Genomic DNA, 16,404 nt, shown 5'->3' on the forward strand with positions numbered 1-16,404 from the left:
TGAAGCCTATACATCCCTTCCCCCCACCTGTTCAACTCAGCACGGTCATACTTTCAATGATACACTATGAAGTCATGGGTCATTAACAGGAAAGACAAACCCCATTTCTTGAGGATATAGCCTTTGTTTAATATGTTATCAGGTAAGAATTAGCAGTCGGCAGTCATCCACTTCAAACTATGATCTAATCGGAACTGGAGAGCTGAATCAGAACCCTGGTGATTAGCTCTTAGTTAGTAGCAAGCTCCAGGGAAAACTTCGGTGCACAGGAAGTAACGATAATGATTCATCCAACAGTAGCTGCAGGCCACAGGGCAATGCAGAAAGGATCTTCTAACGGAGTGGTTCTACTTTTCTGACGCTGTGACTCTTTAATACAGATCTTCATGTTGCAGTGACCCCAACCATAAAATTATTTTCATTGCTAAATCAGAACTGGAATTTTGCTGCTGTTATGAATCATAATGTAAATCGCTGTGCTTTTCTAATGCTTTTAAATGATTCCTGTGAGATTGTCTGTCAATTTCCCAAGGGGTCGCGACCCGCCAGTTGAGAACCTCTTCTCTAACTCCTCTACGTTTTGCCAGCAGCAGTCCGAGGTACATATTTAAAAAGGGAGCAGAGGTAGAAACACAAAGTGTGATGGTTTGTTCATAAAAATTCAGTGTCTGACCAAAAAAAAAAATAAATAAAACTCTTTCTTTTATTCTGGCTGGAAATCCTTAAAGCTTTGCCAATAGTGAGGAAACCCTTTGTCTCCTCTAAGGTCCCGAATGTGAAGAGTTTTAGAATTTAAGCAAAGCATTAAAATCGGAATGTAACAGCAAGGGTGACTGTAGGGCCTTCCTTGAATTTTAGAATTCTGACCTGTAAGCTTGAGAGAGTTAAACTTTCTAGAAAAACTTCTCCCTCATTCTAAAGCAAACATTTAGATGGAAGATGTAAGTGATCTTAAATTAAAATCCTCAGAGCAGCAGGCAGAACTCCAATTCTGGTTGCCTCATCTGCCCTTGTTGAGTGTACTTTTATCTGTGGAAAATGCTATCCACTTCACTTTTCCAGCAGGCTTATTATCATGAACCCCATGGTTCTCAACTTTTTCATAGTCTTTGACGTTAATAATGGGATGCGCTGTGGCACCATGGCGTTGAGAAGGTAGGAGTTGGGTAGAGAGATGGCTCAGCCTTGAAGAGCACTGGATGCTCTCACAGAGGACTGGAGTTAGCTTCCCAGCACCCACATCAGGCAGCTCATGACTATCTGACTCCTGCTCCAAGGAATGTTACGCCCTCTTCTGGCATCTGAGGGCTACTGCACTTACCCCTATACATACAAGCTATACATATGTATACATATAATTAAAACAAAGTAAATCTTAAAATAGAAGTAGGAAGGGATGTTTTAAGTTGTATTTTTTCCTTCTAGCTTTGAATATTTTACTCCTTATCCATATAATTATGTGGCTGCCCATTACACTGGATACATTAGGAACTTCTGTAGATGTAGCAGTCCTATCTGATTCCCTGTAGTGGTACAGATAGGATAGCTTCAGGTAGCTGTATGAAACGCACATTTGTTTTTAAAAACAGGTGAGCAATTTAGCATTGATTTTCAACAACTGTGACTCTACTCCTATACATTATTTAAAATCATTGAATCTAGTGAGGCACCCAGATCGAGGTCAAATAAATGTTTGCGTAGCCCTTTTGGTAAAGACTTTTCCTGATGATTCTGAAATTAGAGGTCTGATTTGTGTGTTACTGAGCTTAGACAAGTAGAGTTGTGAATTTCTATGTAGTTTTGAGAAACCACTTTCGGGGATGCAGGCTGGGCACCAGGACTTCCTGCACACAGCTAGCAGAGCCACATCTGCCTCCAGACTTGCTGACTTGGCTGAAGAGTGGGCCCCCCCTTAGGTCCTGCTGCCAGATCAGGTGTGGAGACACTGCAGAGCTGTCACTCCGCATGGTTTCCTGCAAGTCAGCTATCTCCTTCCCATCTGTGTTGAAATTCTTTCCTTGCATTTTCCCCCCTGCTTGTCTGGCATGCATATATTTGTCTGATAAGTCTCAATTTGGATCCAAGCCTTGCCTTCCCAGTTGTCAAGCAAAAGGGAGTTTCTCTAACCCTATATCTGTCCTTTAATTGTGCTTGCCATTATGACATAATCCCCTACTTTGAGGTATTTTATGATATCCAGTGTATATTAGCATCATTTTATAAGTTCCATTTAGTCTTGAGGATCTCATTCCATTAAGATCCACAAAACTGCAAATTTTATTCACATTAAAGTTTAAATAATAGACTACAGAATTACACATGGAGTGGCTCTTTCAATTTTACAATGCTCTCTTAAGCTAAAAAGTCACCTTTCCTCCCTTTTACTTTTCAGCTGGAATTGTCGATAGTTTTATTGTTGCCATTCTGAGGAGCTGCCTTGCAAAGTCAGAGCTACATTTCCTAGGTGTTATTTTTAGTGTATAACAGTTTTTATGTAGCGAAAGCTTGATTATTTGTGCCCCCAACCATTAATTGGTGTTTTCAGCTATAATCTTGATTATGCAGCTAAAATTTTGCTTGAAGTGTCCAATCCCACAGGCTTGTACTTGCAAAACACCCCTTGAGTTTATTAAGAGCGCTGTACTCACAATGGCCAATGGAGCGTGCTCAGTGGGTATCCCGAGCTGGAAAATGAAAGGGCGGATGATTCAAGTGCACCATGCTCTGATTAGAGGGCCATGAGCGGCTTCAGTCTCTTGCAGATTAACATCTTTCCATGCTCTGTTTTCAAACAAGCAATATCTGTTCTAAAAGCAGATCCCACAGATCTTGCTAATGCGCTGAGTTCCAGTGTCCCTGGCTTGAGATAATGCATCAGTTTTCCTTTCTTGTAGGGAAGAAGTCACTATCGCCTTCATGTGTGTTGGCAGGTTTCCTTAGTTATGGGAATGTGGTGTGAAATGGTTTATAACTTCCTGCTTCTAAATTGTAAGAAATAGCATGAGGGTCTTGGCCTGCTAATGAGAACTTTTGGTGTGGAAAATGTTTAGTGGCGTAAATGGAAGGACGAACAGGACGCTCAGGTGGGAAGAACGTGAGTTCAGGTGTCTGTTTTCATTGACTTCAGGAATTCTAATCCAGTGCCTTCACCTTAAACATACTTGTAAGTTCCAGTATAATGAACATTAAAATCTGTGTTTCAGAAGATTATAAACTGAACTACTGGATCTTAAAGTATAGGTAGCAAATCCTTGGGGGGTAGCACGGCAGATATCCTCCCGGATATCATATACTTATATTACTATTCATAACAGTAGCAAAATTATAGTTATGGAATACCAACATAAGAATAGTGTGGCTGGGGGTTACCGCAACACAAGGAACTGTATTAAAGGCTCACAGATTAGGGAGGTTAAGGATCGCTGAATTTGAAACGGCTCCATCTTCCTGTGATCAGTCAGTCCTAGGGGGATGAAATCCATCTTCCTCCTTGAGAAGTTGGAAAACTGGACAGACGGTCATGCAACATCTCTAATGTTCCAGGAACTGCACCCTAAGTTGTACAGAGAACCAAATTCTGAGCAGAAAATTTCCATATTTTCTTTGTCTTTACTATGGCAAAACAAAACAAAACTCGGAGTGATGGTTCATCTAGTGTTTCAGGATGCTGAGGCAGGAGGAATAATGTGAGTTCCTGGTGGTGTCAAGTACAAAGTGTGACCCTGTCCCAGGAAATATTAAACAAGGAAATATATATAAACAGAAATGCTATTATCAAAAATATTATTAGCAAAGAGGCTATAGAAGAGACATGCTTGTTTGTAACTATGTCTAAGGAACCTTCTACCCTAGGACAAATGATTAAATAGCTTCTGTCTAAGCTTAGGCATTTTAAAGTATAAATATGAAACTGCATCTTTCCAGATTTGTGCAGGTCACATGCAAAAACACAAACGTCATTTAATCACTATCCATTTATTTAACTGTTCTAAACAGAAAGTATGTGCTATTTGATTTATTTTCACTATATGGTCATAATATCCATATTTTTTACTTGTAATCTTCACATATTATCTTGAGAAGGGATTATAATTTAGCCCTAAGGTACTTAGAATTGAGCATATTTAAACTGCTTTGGCTCTGAGAAATGTCTTTTTCTTAAATTAGGGTTATGGAAAAACCTCAGAATTTTTTGTCTTCAACAGAAACAAAACAGGACCTTCTAGACATGCTTGTGTCTGGGATCCGATCCAAAAGTGTTTAGCAGTTTGGCGGTAGCCACCTTTGGAAAATCTATCTTTTCCTTCTTCTATCTGGACCTAGGGAAGTAATCAGAGCGCCAGTGCTCACAGAAAGAGGGTAACAGTTGGTCAGTTGTATGCCCCTGGCATATAAAATTTTTGTTTTCTTCCTCAGGCTCCTTGTTAGAGAATAGAAAACATGGAAAACCATATACAATGTAAACATGATTATCCCTTGGTTTTGTTTTACAAGAAGACTCTCAACTAAAAAAAAAAATCTAAAAAAAAAAAAATGTTGTGACACCTCAGGATTAAAGCTAATTGCACATTTTAAGAATGTTTAGAGATAGGAGGAATTGTAAGCCTATAGGAAACTCATCTGTTTTACCTTGTGGATGCCGTTTTCTTTCATAATGATTTATAGACTTTTTTTTTTTTTTCAGAAAATCATAGAGCTACCAAAGCCATAGAAGGAAAAGGGAACATGGGTGGTCTTTTTAAAAAACTCAGGTTTTGTATAGCCACCTTGATAACATGCTTCAATGCTGGGACCAAGGTGAAAGTTTTTAGTCAGCAGTCTTGGCTTCTTAGATGAGACTAGAACTTAGTATATTTTATGCAAAAACAAAGAAATGTGTGGGCCAAGTCTTAAGGAAATTATAGAAGTTGTCCATCTTCTGCTGTCTATTCTTTTATCTTGTGCTGAATATGATCTGCTCGTATGTAAGAGTTTACCTGATGTTTCATGCTGTCTTCGTAGAAAAAATCTCCACTACTATTTTGAGGTAGTAAATTTTGATATCAGAACGAATATGTACCCATGCTTGGGCTAAGAGTTGTCATGTATTTCTATCACCTGTGACTTGGAGAGAAGACCCAGAGGCTGAAATATATCTGCAACAGTCCAACCTTTCTGGTAAGGAGGAAATTTCCTAGAAACAACAGGGATAGAGGCTGCTATCACAGTCCAATGACGATAATGGATAGGCACTTACTGTATGGCAGATACTGTGTCAGTGTGTTTTACTTGCCATATCCTGTGTGGCTAGCCATTAGCAATGTGCTGTGAATAATTAAATGTTTTACATACATTATTTTATTAATGCTAATAATTTTCCTATTAAATAAATAGTGTGCTTTCCATGTGCTGTTTGAAGAAATTCCTGTTAAAAATTTGTTAATCAATAAGACATTCCAAACTGACTATCACATCTTCTTCCTGCTGGTTCAGGTACAGATGATAAATAGGTGACACTTAACAACTACCATTATGGGGTGGCAAGATGTTCAAGAGATGAGGAAGTTTTTCGTCAAGCTTAAGGACTGAGTTCTATTTATATAAGACATATGGCAAAATGAGGGAACCAACCCCCATACATTGTTCTCTGTTAGGCTCTCTGGCACCTAGGTAGGAGTTGTGCAGGTGGGGCACACACACACACAAATGTTAAAAAAAAACCTGCAACAAAATAACTCGGTTTGTGTGTGTGTGTGTGTGTGCAAGAAGTCAGTAACATAAGAAAAAGCAAAGTGTAAAAGACAATAAACCAAACACTATAGACTTACAATATTTAGTGTTTTAATAGTGGTAGCAATGGACCCTTTTACCCTTTTACTCATGTCTTTATTATCTTTTTTGTTGTTGCTAGTCTCTCTGCTTTTCCCTTAGCAACTGCATCACCTATGAATGCACTCAGCCGCAAATAATGGATTCACCTTCATTAAATTGGGGGAGGGGTTTGCTTTCCCCCTACAGCACAAGCTAGGTACTGTAACTCAGCAGTTTCCATGAGACTTAAAATCCTTCTGCCCACCATCTTTTGTCACTGATTTTCCTTCCCATATTTCTAAGATAATGGTTGTCTCTATTTACTACTTTATATATATTTTTTCAAATAAAGAGAAAAAAATGGGTAAAACATATTCCTTTGGATACATTGCTTTCTATTTTGGAAAGGATTGTCTCGTCAAAGACTTTTCTTTGTATCTTATTGCTCACACTTATGTCCCTTGGCTTGCCCCTGGTACAGGCTGCAAGGAAGAGATTTATATTTCCTCTTTTAGCATTGATGACATAGGGAGGCAAGAGAAAGGATGGTTTGTGTTCCTTGCCTTACTGGGACTAGAAGCAGTAACTTGGGTCTTCCACCACAGGCTGCCGAAGCCTTCTACATCCCTTCGCTTCATGAAAGATTCTTTAGAATTTTTTCTCAATTCAATAGCCAGTTTCTTTTACCTCCCACAATAGGATTGCCTCCTGTCTTTTTTTTTTTCTGAGCTCTAGAGCCCCTTTCATCAATGATTTCTTTAGAATTCATCTCCCTTCAAGTATCCAGAAGGGCATAGTCCCAAGAGCCTACATGAGAAACCCCCTCTTACTCTCATGTCTTTCCTTGTTTCTGTAGGTAAGGCTAGAGATTCCTAGGAAGGCCAAGTTACACAGTAGTGATCTAAAACACCACACTGTGTTTCTCTCAACTTTCAGGCCTAGTTTTCCCACAGCATTACCGAATAGTGTCTCATGATCCTAAACCTTGGAGTGTATAAAAGATCGTTATCACCTTAGCATTTTTCTGAAAATTAATTGTTTAAAGTTTAGGAAATATTGGTAGTCGACTAGCAATATGGTAGACATTTTCTATTCATATAAATCGGCAGCTGTTTACTGTGTGCATCCTGAGTATGTAGGACGCTATTGATATGAGACAAAAGCAACAAACAACAAAAAGAGAAACTTTACTCCGATCCACTTTATGTACAGGATACATTTAACATGTGGGTCGACTTTCCTATAGCCATTAGATATTTGTTAAAAGGCGTATTCTGCACTTGAGGAACTGTCTTAGGCATACACAGTTTATGAGAGGAAAGATAAGACTTTTGCTGTCACCAAGCAGCAATCTCAACATTAACATTACATCCAAGGCATACATGTGGTGAGGAATTCAGTTAACATGCTTCTACTACTTATAAACATTCAAGTGAAGAAATGAACACATGTGCATGTGTGCACACGCACGGTGTATATACACCTTAATTTGGGGATCACAATAATTCATATGCTTGTTTTAATTTGTAATTTATTCTTTTTGGATGGCTTACAATGTAGTTGGATTTTTAAAGTATGTCTAGATGTAAGTATATACATTTGTTGGGTTGAATTCCATCATCTCTGACTCCCTCCACCTTTCCTCCTTTGCTCTATTGAATTGAACTTGAATGAAATCTTTTATTTGTCTAAGTCTATTTCTGTCTGGTAAGGAAGTTGAAATTGATCATGCCTTGACTTTGTGGGCCAGCAGAGAACCATGACATTCCAGAGTATTGATTTTGTGGTGTTAAAGGGTGACAGATCCAGTGTTAAAGTGCCAGGAGAGAATTGGTTTTCAGATTGTACACCATAAGCATTCTTGGCTTTTGCTGAGCCATGCCTGGCTTTTTAAAGTAGAGGATGAAATAGTAATACGTAGTTTTTACTGCATACTTTTAGAAATATTAATTTCTTTTATTTATTTATTTTCTTATTTATATATATATGGTATATATATATATATATATATATATATATATATATATATATGGTTTTTCAAGCAAGGTTTCTCTGATTGATGTTTTGGAATGCAGTTATTTCCTAGACTGGCTTTGAACTCACAGTGATCGTCTGCCTCTGCCTTCTGAATGCTGAGGGTAAAGGCATCCAAAATTCTATAATGGCATGTTGAAATAAAATGCCACATGTGCAATGCCTTTACTTACTTATCTAAATGTATAGAGCTTGAAGCATGTGTTCCTATATGTGTATCCTGACAATAATCTTTGTTTTAGAGCGGTGAATAATACTTTCAGTCACCATGACCAATGTTTTGCAAAGCATGTTATTACTATTTAAGGAAGTTGCCTGATACCAAGAAGTGTTGTTAGTTCTCACACCAGTTATTCTTGCAATATTGCTTTGAGTTTACAATCTGTTGTGCTTCCCTGCATTTGTGTGCCATAGATAAGAGTTTTGATATCCCAAAGTTGAGAAAGGTCAGAGGTTTGCAAATGTAATGGTTGGTAATTTTTGTTGTTTCTGCCATTGTTGCTTTCTGGGACATAGAATATGGACAGGTTATATTATGATGGCTGCTGTAGACTTAATGTAAGATAAGATCGCACGGTCATCCTCCATTGTTCAAATTTTCTGACAGGATTTGTTGCTTATAAGTGCAATGACTTTTAGTGAATACTTGGAAAATAATATTTTGATTATATGATAATTGCTTAGAAACCCTACTGAGTTAAGTCCAAGTGTATCTTTCAAACTAATCAAAGCACGTGTGATTCATGGACTTTAGCCAAGGAGTCACAGTCATCTTTCAATTTATTTCCACATGATCATCCAAGTTACTATTCTTGCCTAAGATATGGACATGCAAAGAAGAATAGAATGTATTTTCTAATGTATGTTTGTTCTGTTTTCTAACAACATAAGTATTTTGCTTAAGCAGATTTGCTAGGAAATGACAGCTTTGAAAAATTGGACATAGAAGCTACTGGAAGCATTTCAATTCTAAGCAATCTAAATAGTGCAGAAGGGAACATGAAATATCACTGTGTTTTAAAGATGACAGTTTTGTCAAAGATCCTCTTGCACTCTTCAGCTTAAAACAAATGGAGGAAATCAAGAATATATCTGTTCAAACTGTGCAGCTATCCTCACTGAGAAATCCCTTCTTTCTAGGGGCATCTGTTCAGATTGAGGGGAAACTGCCGTTCTCTTGGCTTAATTTTTGGTTTGGTGAATTTTGAGGTCTTGGAATTTCATAAGAAGAGAGTATCCTTGAGAAGAGAGGAAACCCATTAAATATATCGAGATGGGGAGGGGGGAGATGTGTGTGCATCATATGGTTAATATTCAAAAATATAAATATCACTATAATATGATGTGTGTGTGTGTGTGTGTGTGTGTGTGTGTGTGTGTGTGTATAACAGAGAGGGAAATGGAGATGGATGGAGAAGGAGAGAGTGAAAGCTCTTACCTTGTGAGAGACTAAAGCAAAAGGATCATGAGTTTGAAGCCACACTATGGAATAGGGAGAAACCATGCATAAAACAAAACAATGAGACAAGACAAAACGTAAAACAATAATAGCAACCTTAAACAGCTTAAGTTTAGATGCTGTACTCTTTACAGATGTATTTAAAACATAGATATTTAGAAACTTTTTTTTTTTGAGTTGGAAAGGCAGGGCCAGTGTGACAGTATCAGCCTTCAGGCACAAATTCATCAGTAACTAGAAAGGCAGTGGGGCGCAGAGTGCTTAAGAATACAGAGATTAGAGGAGACTTCCTGGGCTTAAAATTCCAGTGCTGCCATGCACTGGCTCTGTGATTTGGCCAAGTTATTTTCTCAGGCTTGAGTCCTTTCTTTGTTCCATGTGATTGCTGATAGTATCTGTTTCCTACTGACCCTTGTGCATTCGCTTGAGATCCTGTAAACAAGCAGCAGAATCTTACTTGTTATCACTAACTAAAAAAAATTCCACACGTGAGGAGGCCAAGAATGGCAGCAGAAACTTTTAGGAATTAACTCAGAGGGGAAAATAAATGTTAACTTTATTTTGTTTTTTTAGGGATTCTATAACACCTTTTCTTTCAAGAAATTAATAAATGAATGTTGGCCAATGTCAGTATAGTTTTAGTAGGAGAATTATTGTTGATTATAATTGAATGAAGAATATAAGCATTCACTAATGTATTTTAGAGATGCTACTACAAGGTAACCACTGAAGAATTCTGGCTCAAATTTCCACAGGCGATCAATATACTAATTTAACGTTCATAAGGTAGACTCAGATTTTCTAGTTTCCGTTAACGAGAGGTTGCCTGCAAATATTTATATATTTTAAGTATTGTTTCTTCCTCCTGACAGTTAGAACAGTGTTTGTGTTTGTTGAAGTAACTTTCACAAATGGTTCTTATGTAATTCTGTGTACACTTGTGAGCAGAATTTGCTTTCTATTAAGAAGGTACCCAATAGTGAAACTTTATCTGCATTATCACTCAAACTATTCCATGAAAACGATTGATTTGTCATGGTACACATTAAAAGCATCCTTATATGTGATTTATTTATACATCTTACCCCCATTTTAGAGCCCTTCAGCTTTTCCTATTAATAGGATTGTCATTTTATATATATGGGTGGATTCTTGGTATAGTTTGGCTTTGAGCCATAATGTTATCTATCCTTTTAACTCTTTGGAAACGTTCACTTATCTTCAATGCATTAGTGCAGGTTCAATTTTGTTTCAAGTTCCAGATGACAAAGGTCACTTCATTAGGGCCCTCAATTGCCTCACTTGCCTGCAGTCCTCAAGTATCTTATACAAAGGACCATATAAAAATGTTCTGCTTCCATTACCAAAAAGTGAGCAGGGAAGAGAAAGCCAATTATTTGCAGCCCATAAAATCCTTATGATAATTTGGAAGACTTTAATTAAACTAATACATCATCCTACACTTATAAAGACTAAGGAGGAAAAAAAAGGGAGGAACATAATCTTTTTTTTTTCTTCATCTGTTGAGAAACACCATATTGCTTTGTGATTAAGTGCTTTAAGCATTGTGACCTATTTTAAAATCTAAGATTTGCAGTCCTTTTCATATAATATTAAACATATTAAAAATTCGATGCAATATTGATTAGAACAATGCCCTCCACCAAATCTTGGGATGAAGCTATATTAAAGCTTAGTTTAAAAGTAATTTGTATTATTTTCTTATGATTTTTAAACTCTTCAAAATAAAGATCCTAAAAAAAGATATATATATATATATATATATATATATATTTTAATCACAAAGAATGTTGTTTTGTTATTTTACTCTTATTTTATGTTTTGCTTATAGCCTTATGGATATGCCTACTGGTGTTATTTACATAAAGTCTACTTCTAATGGTAATAAAGTATAGATTTTTGAGTCTGGTAAGCCACAAATCACATTAAAATGGGATTATATTCACTTTTCACCCACTAAACAGACCACAAAACCAGTGTGCCAAATTTTAATTTTTGAGCCTGCTTTCCCTGTAAGCTCAAAGCTGGCTGGGTAGATTTCTTTTTCTTCTGAGAACATAAGTGTTTTCTGAGCTATGGTTGTGTCCTTTTCTGTTTACTTTGCTTGTTGCTGTTGCTGAGACTGGTGGTTGTTCAGGACTCTCCACATGCCTCACCATTTTCCAGACTCATGTTGCTTTTGTGGCATTTGAGGATAGTGTAGCTTCCTCTTACCATCCTCTCATGAGCACCTCATCCACTTTTTGTAGGCATGTTATTGCTGTCTTTAGCACACAAAGAGTAGCTAGTAGTGCTGTTGTGCTCAAGGGTAGTCAATCAATAGCATGGTCTAAAGAGAATAACAATGGTAGTTGAAGCTTGTATCATTTTATCTTTGTATTGTGAGCTTTAAGAGTACAAACATTATATTTCACTTTGGTCCTGGGTGAATGAAACTGTAGAGCTAAAATAACTTCTATACATTTTTAGTTATATTGTGAATAGATAGAAGTATTGGGACTGATATCTATCACTCCTGGATTCACAAATTTTTTTTATTGGAGATAGTTACTTAAAATTAAAATTCTAAGAAAAATGTACTAAATGTGAAAGAAACCCTTCAATATGAATATTAAAACAGAAGAGAAAACTCCAACTTTATCATTGCCGTAGCTTTATTTAAATATATAGCTTAGTAGCATGCTTTATCTCTAGAGTTATTAGCATGTTGTCTACATACAATGTTTAGAAGGATGGGTTTGTTTCTCCTATCACACTGCATGCTATTATATATAGGTATATTTGAGCTAAGGAAAGGAAAACAGGAAGTGCCCAAGACAACCTTCAGAGGAAATCTCCAGTGTACACAGAGATGTCTCACTGCTTCTGACAATATCTCTTCTTTAACAGTTGCCTTTCTCCAGTACAATTCTTACCCTGTCCGTGGGCCCATAGCCTAACCACATTCTAAGTAGACCAGCCAATAAACTCCTTTCTCGTCACCCTCATGAGTCTTCCTCTGATTATTTGACTCTCTCAGAATCTTACCCTCTTGGGTTTCATCTTTGTCTCCCCTCAGTGGCTAAGTCATTTGTACTCATGTTTTTACGTTATTTTTTTCTTTTTAAAGACTAAAAAGAAAAAATGCAAAATTTCCCTTAGATATTGCTGGTCTCTTGGGTTGCTGTGCATTTCTTTCTATGCCACTTACTGAACCGGGGACTTTAAAACCTTAGGCATTGTTGCTGACACTAAGATTCTATGATTCTAATAGGACGCCAAGTCAATCAAGATTGATTGCCTGGCTATCCAGCCCAAGGAATTTTTTTATTAGGCTCCAAGTCATTCACTCTCTGAAGTAAGAGCAAACCATTTAAGGTGAGAAAGGGGTATTCATTATTATGGCATTTCCTTTTCTGGCTGATTTGGTGGCTAATAGCTAAAAGGCTTCTGTTCTTTAGTAATGTGTAAATAATATTGACAAATGTGACTGTGAATATATGTGTGCACACAACTCACACATCAAGTAATTTAATTATGATCAAGTTTGATGCCTACATAAGCTTCAAGAAAACAGCATACCATTTTCATTTATAGTGGCTTACGAAATGTATAATTTTGCTTATTTTTTTTTAAAAACATGTCCCAAAGGAAGGCACTTGCTCCTGTAGTATGTTTGTCTATTTGAAAGTAAGCTGTCTCGAAAAACCAAAAAAAAAAAAAAAAGAATTAAATAGTAATGTTAGTGCAAGCAGTGTAGTGAAAAATAGATTTGTTAGGAACCCTACTCTTAACTTGAGTCCCTGAGTTTATCATTTATTCATACGTAATTTTATATAAAAAGATTCCTATCTCCAGGTTTTACTTTCTTCAATGTCAAGAGAGCAAAGTTCAGATTACTACTCCACAAGGTCTTTGTAAGGTTAAGTTAAAAGCCACATACGATATTTTAATAAACATTCTTGTGAAGAAAAAAATTCATTCATATATTGGGAAGTTCAGAGAAGAAGATATAAAAGTGTATTACATATGAACATTACATGACACAGGATCTTTCATAAGGAAATACATCAAAGAAGCAGGAAGACATTTTTATGGTTACATTTCATGAGAAGTGGAGAGTCAGTGAGAAGTTTGTTGGGACAGGAAGCGTGAACCGACAGTTATGCACTAGTAGGGAGATAGCATGGCTGCTTTGTGCAGATTCATGTGTGGCCCTGTGTTTTCAGAGATAAGGATATTCTTTTCCTCTAGGTACACACAGTTCAGCTACAGAAGTCTTCCAAGTGATAATAGATAGATGACCTGCTTGAGGAAGGCAGCAGGAAGGTGAGGGGCCATCTGCTTCCTCCATTTGCTCAACTGTGAATGTGCCTTGTGTTGGGGCCCTGTATACTAGCTGTGACAGCTTCACCTTAATAGTAATCGCAGTTTACAGTTTTTGTGAATTATTCATATAGATCACAAGGAAAGATCAAATTACTATTGCGGATTACCTTTTTCATTGTCCTTCAACTATCTAAATCCTATGCTTACTGTACTTCTAATTTTCCTTTTAAAGGGAGTTTTAATATTAAAAAACTGAATAAGCTTTCAGTACCGTTAAGGGCCTGTATTTCCTCTTTATTATAACTTAAAATGACTTCCTTATTGGGCAGTCATGCTCTCAAATATTAATAACAACTTCAGCTTCTCGATTGTAAAAATTAATATGAATTTGTTCTCTGTGTTATGGAATACACTCTGCTTTTTATGAGACACCTTTCACCATTTCCTCACTTTGAACATCACTCAAGGAAAAATAATGCATATTCATAGAGTTATTTTACATATTGCCAATTATATGCAAACACATTCAACAGACACGTGCACTTAATCTTCCCCAATTACATAGGTGCATGATTAGAATTGAAGCATACCTAATGAAAATAAGTAGAAAAATACATACATATTCTTTCAGAGAATGTATATTTTATTTTCTGTGGTTTTGGATTGTTTTTTAAGAATCATAGTTTAAAAGCCCATGTATTTCTATGTGGGAGACTTCTGTCTTTTCTAATACCTGGATCCGAATACTCCTTCTATTCTCTGAGCAGTTCATTCCTCCCTCTTAGCTCTTGCTCAAGAAGCACAAAAAGTAGGGGCGAGAGTCATTTTTACAAGGCAACTGCTTTCTAATAACTTTTGTAAGCCATATTCCTAGATTAATTGGCCTTTTAGTTAGGAAATGAAAGATGAGTGAGGTGTGGTGATAACCTCATAGGAAGGGGTCCAGGATGACTTGGCTTCAAATGTGTGTGTGTGTATGTGCCTGTGTTTGTGTGTGTGTATGTGCCTGTGTTTGTGTGTGTGTGTGTGTGTGTGACTTGTCTCAGTGATAGAAATGAACTAAGGAGAAAGGCTGAAAGGGGAAGACACAAACTGTGTCTTTACAACTGTACCTGAATTAGCCTTGGCTGAAGAATTGGTCAGCTCTGGTTTACTGGAGCCTATCTCCTTATCAGTAGTGATCTAAAAATTGCATCCAGGGTGATGTTAATTAGTTGTTTTAAATCAAAGCAAACACATCCTGGTAACATGAATTTCTACTCAGCCTGTCCCCAACACTATTTTCAGATCTGTGCTTCCAAAATGATTCACGATGAGCTCATCGATGATTTGAAATATGCAGTTTTGTTTCTAAACATTAATATTTAATGGTGAAGAAAGAATCCATCTATTTTGACTCCAGTGACAGGAGGATATAAGTATATAGTTGTATTTTTCTATGCATCAAAGCAACAAACACCTCTCTACAATTAGTTAAATTGTCACATAGTCCTGAGTAACATTTTAATAAGGGTGTTTCATTATCTTGCATGATAGGATGGTGCATATATTATTTAAATGTGTTGTATTCCTGGGTATGATGATAAGTTGAAATTATAAGTCAGCTTTGAAAAAATGAAACATTAAACATTTTGACTCTGGGGATTTTTTATTTTTTAAATGTTTCATTTATTTATTAAGAAGCTTTGCAGAAAATTGCATAGATGATCATCTTTAAAGAAAAATCAATCATTCTCACATGAGAAAGATAAAAGGAAACATCATGATATTTTTATATTGTCAGACTAAACTTAAGAAATAGAACAATTGGAGACGGTGATGTGCTAGCAAAGCATAGAGCATTTGCTGTCATTCTGAAGAGCTGTATTCTAAGACCAAAAGCCATATGACAAATAATATAAGGAAAGGATGTCCACACAGTTTTAAAACTTCAAAATTCCATTTACGATATCATGGAATGACAGTGATTTTATCTACATAGTTATCATTTCTCAAATATGGATTCATTCATTAACACAATGCATTAGCAACCAATCATATTCAGATACCAGGAAAGAATAGGTGGAGTGAACATGATGTATACCCTCAGGGAGGACACTGTAGCCTTGAATATGACAGAAGCATTAAATCAATAACTATGAAACCACTAAATGTGTCGTAAGCACTATAAAAACTTGTCATATATGGGAAGGGCAAAGGACCTAGAACAGGCGGATGGAATGCTTGCATGCTTTGTCATTATGTGGTGACTGTAAGTTGGTTTGCAAATAGAACATATAATGAAATCTTCCAAATATCTTGAGTAAAGATGCTTGAATTAAATCTGTACCGATAATTCTATGAAAGAGAAAAGGTACATCCAATTAATTTTGTGATTTAGGTCATATGTACCTGTGATTTGATTTTACAATTGATCAAAACATCTTGCAAATTATTAACTTCTCTTACAGAAAAATACTTCTTGAAATAGATATTAAATAAGCATGTGTGACATATTAAAGACATTTAAACTTATATAGATAATACAGGTATCTCTCTGTTAACAGTGCTTCTCAAAATAAACCTTCCTCTCCAATGCAATTAATTTTTAAATAAGTCAGTCTTTTTCTATGCTATACCTTTTATAAATAGATTAATAAGCAGGCAGGGGAAGACAGCATCTACTTCCTTCCTAACTTTGTATTTGCATGTAAGTATGTTGTGACCTTGGAAGTTAAATTGAAGATTTTTCTCTCCTTGTCCCCATTCTTAAACAATTTGAGTCATGAACTTTCTTCGCCGTGTTTACGCTC

At 36.4% G+C, this 16,404-nt stretch overlaps 1 protein-coding gene across 6 annotated transcripts in view; it reads left to right on the forward strand.

Moving 5' to 3' along the window:
• Pcdh7 (protocadherin 7) overlaps positions 1-16,404 on the forward strand; it is a 407,507-nt gene that overhangs the window by 50,730 nt on the left and 340,373 nt on the right. The window lies entirely within an intron of this gene.

This window comes from Mus caroli, chromosome 5 (assembly GCF_900094665.2).
Source record: "Mus caroli chromosome 5, CAROLI_EIJ_v1.1, whole genome shotgun sequence".
NCBI classification, from domain to species: domain Eukaryota; kingdom Metazoa; phylum Chordata; class Mammalia; order Rodentia; family Muridae; genus Mus; species Mus caroli.